Genomic DNA, 4063 nt, shown 5'->3' on the forward strand with positions numbered 1-4063 from the left:
ATATATATATATATATATATATATATATATACACACACACACACAATTCTATTTTACTATTATCAACATTTGTTGTTTCGTTAAATTATGCTACCCAAATCCCAAAAGAATATTTTTCTCCCTCATGTTCTGACCACTACCCCCTCTCTCTCTATCTCTGCCCCACTCTGTCTGTCTGTCTCTCTCTCTCTATTTCGATTACCACTCACTTCGCCAAGACTTCCTTCAGCACCACCATCACCCTATATAAACTAGCACACGCACTCGGATTCCCCTACTTGATTTTAATACCTCTGCCGAAGAATACAAATCTCAGAAGATACTCAGATAGGAAATTTTGTCTTTTCAACCTCGTTCATCTACTCTTCTATTTCTGTGCAGATCATAAACCCCTTATTAGTTCTTTTCATTATTCTGTCTATTTCATTACCGTGTCATCATGTAAATATAGTTTCAATAGTTTCATCTTTCTCATTGTTGCCTTAAGATAACCTTAGTTCACACATTTCCTTAACCGCAACATATTCATTCATTCTATTAAAGTTTATCACACAGTCACTTATTTCTCTAATTTTGTCATAGATTGGCTGACCGACAAATCTCAGATTTTTCAATTCTAATCAACATTTGCTGTTTCATTAAATTATGCTTCCAAAATCCCAAAAGAATATTTTTCTCCCTCGTGTTCTGACCACTACTCCTCTCTCTCTCTCTCTTGACCTCACTTTGTCTGTCTCTCTTTCTCTCTTTCGATTACCACACGCTTCGCCAAAACTTCCTCCACCACCACCACCCTATATAAACCAGCGCACACACTTGGATTCCCCTACTCGAGTTTTTTAATAACTATGCCGAAAGAATACATATCCAGATGCGCTCATCTAAATTTGTAGCTCGCAATACACCCGCCCTCTCACTCCCACAACCTGTACTGGAGGTTCCTATCCTCTGTCATCATTTCACTGTCTCCCATGAACACTTCTAAAGGCATTACAGCATCCTCACCCCTGCTTAGGGTTTATCTCCTATGTAAGGTAGTGTCATATAGTGCAAAAATATCATGGTGTAGTGTATGCAGGGTGAATTGAAGGCTATTGTTTGTTTATGAATTCTGCCAAATGTGAGCTTTCTTTTCAGGTACATAACGCGGCTGTCCCCTGTCAGAGGGTCTCACGGGCCCACACCTCCCACACCCTCAGGATTGTCACTCACAACGTCGGCACACTGAAAAGTAGGTCTGGTGAGATTGTTGAGATGCTTGAATAGAGATGTGGCGATATGTGCCGCCTCCAAGAAGTAAGGTGGAAAGACGGTTCCGCTAGGTTCCTCACAGGCAAAGAACACAGGTACAAGATTTTCTGGGCAGGGAACACTGACAGGGTCGGAGGTGTGGGTATACTTCTTGCAGAGAAATGGGTTAAGGTAATCGAGGTAGTCAGAGTATGCGAAAGAATACTTAAGATTAGATAAGTGCTCCATCATGGGTTGGCAACCATTATCTCGGCCTATGCCCTTCAGCTGGGGCTACCCAATGGACAGAAAGACCGATTTTATGACATCCTCTTGCAGACTACCTCATTCACGAATGACAGGGACCTTCTCTTTGTGGCTTGGTGACTTCAATGGACATGTTGGACAACATACAGGGGGCTTCCATGGTATACATGGAGGCTACGGTTTTGATTCCTACAATGAGGAGGGAACCAGGCTGCTGGAGTTCTGCGATACAAATGATCTTATGATTTGCAACACTAACTTCAGGAAACCTGCTAGTCACCTACCGTTCTGGCAGACACACTACTCAAATTGACTACATCCTCGCCAGAAAAAGGAAAGATGGCTGCTTATAAATGCCAAAACCTTCCCAGGCAAAGAATGTACCCCTCAACATAGATTAGGAGTTAGTGACTTCAAAATCAGGGCTAAATGGATGCCCAGCAGACGACCAGCATGAGGGAGAAGGGTGTGGAAGCTTAAAGATCCTGCAAATGGACAGAGATTTAGAGACGTATTATTTGAAACCTTTGATGAACTAGAAGGGGATATGGCATCACATGATGTGGAAGACAACTGGAGGTTTCTATGGGATAACCTGCTGAGGGCCACTGACTAGATCTGTGGATGGTGCAAAGTCCCCTCTCGACCCAAGGTAACGTGGTGGTGGAACAATGTGGTTGACGGGGCTATTAGAGAAAATAACAGGCTTGGAAGGCCTGGAAGAACAGTAGTAGCAGGGAATTGTATCAGACTGCCAGAAGGAAAGCTAGGAGACAGGTTTATTTAGCTAGAAGGGAAACAGATAAGAAGAGATTTGCCAATGTTCTGTGCCGTGAGGACCAAAGACTTGAGGTATTTCGTGTTGCATGGAAGTGTGTGAGTTGGTGGCGAGTTAGCAGAAACGTTAGCACACCGGGCGAAATGCTTAGCGGGATTTCGTCTGTCTTTACGTTCTGAGTTCAAATTCCGCCGAGGTCGACTTTGCCTTTCATCCTTTCGGGGTCGATGAAGTAAGTACCAGTGAAACACTGGGGTCACTGTGATCGACTTAATCCGTTTGTCTGTCCTTGTTTGTCCCCTCTGTGTTTAGCCCCTTATGGGCAATAAAGAATTAAGACAGTGTGTGAGAGAGAATCGTGATGTCGTAGGAGAGAAATGTGTCTGCATGGATGCTGGTTCACTTGCACTAAATGAGGCTGCAAAGAGAGCGGTTTGGAGACACCAATATGAAAGGTTGCTCAATAAAGAAAATGAATGGGAGAAAGAGAGTCTGCCGAATATCGACCTAACAGAGGGACCAGCTATCCGAGTTGACAGTACCTTGGTAGATAAAGCAATTAAGAGTATGAAGACAGGGAAAGCCCCTGGCCCATCAGGAATCACTGCAGAGATGCTCAAAATATCTGGCAGTGTCGGCTATAGCCTAGTCACTCGTAGAGTTAACCAGGTGATACACAAAGGAGTCATACGCAATGAGGAAACTAGGATAGATGAATGGTTAGTCAGAGCTGTGCAAGACATGTACAGCGACGCTGTCAGTACGGTGAGGGTTGGCAACAAGTACAGTGAAGAATTCCAGGTAGAGGTAGGGGTCCACCAAGGTTCAGTCCTCAGCCTCATCCTGTTTATCATAGTCCTCCAGGCAGTAACAGAGGAATTCAAAACAGGATGCCCCTAGGAGCTCCTCTATACTGATGACCTTGCTCTAATTGTTAAGTTATTATCAGAACTAGAGAAGTTTCAGGTGTGGAAGCAAGGATGAGGTGGTGAAACACAACCTTCAAGCATTAGGCCTCACCGAAGCAATGACTAGTGACCGAGACCTTTGGAAATATGCCGTGTATGAGAAGACCCGTGGCTTATGCCATGGGGTGTAAACAGCCCACTTATGCGTACCTTTCCTTCACTGGACACTAAACTCTGCTTGCAAAGACTAGTTGAGGCAAGTCAAATTGAAATCAAATCAAATTTGCTGACTAGCACCCGTGCCTGTGGAACGCTAGGAGCACCATCCGAGCGTGATCGCTCTCAGAGCAGCTGACTGGCTTCCGTGCTGGTGGGACATAAAAAGCACCATTCGAGTGTGATCGTTACCAGCGTCGCCTTACTGGCACATGAAAAAACATTCGAGCAAGGTCATTGCCAGTACCGCTGGACGGGCTCCTGTGCAGGTGGCATGTAAATAACACTACATGAGCGTGGCCGCTGCCAGTATCGCCTGACTAGCCCTCGTGCCAGTGGCACGTAAAAGCACCCATTACATTCTCGGAGTGGTTGATGTTAGGAAGGGCATCCAGCTGTAGAAACGCTGCCAGATCACATTGGAGCCTGGTGCAGCCATCTGGTTCGCCAGTCCTCAGTCAAATTGTCCAACCCATGCTAGCATGGAAAGCGGACGTTAAACGATGATCATGATGATGATGATGATTTATATATATATATATATTTCGTTTTGGGATTTACTTTACAGCAGATATGTAGATGACATTAATATCATAGTTAGGACCAACTCTAGTGACGGTCGTGTAGAAACCGAAAGGAACGTAATGGAGAGCATCCAGCAAAT

General features: G+C 44.6%; 1 protein-coding gene across 2 annotated transcripts in view; it reads right to left on the bottom strand.

The window, feature by feature from the left end:
* LOC106883872 (myb protein) overlaps window positions 1-4063 on the bottom strand; it is a 161502-nt gene that overhangs the window by 69603 nt on the left and 87836 nt on the right. The window lies entirely within an intron of this gene.

The sequence above is a fragment of the Octopus bimaculoides genome, chromosome 15 (genome assembly GCF_001194135.2).
Source record: "Octopus bimaculoides isolate UCB-OBI-ISO-001 chromosome 15, ASM119413v2, whole genome shotgun sequence".
NCBI classification, from domain to species: Eukaryota; Metazoa; Mollusca; class Cephalopoda; order Octopoda; family Octopodidae; genus Octopus; species Octopus bimaculoides.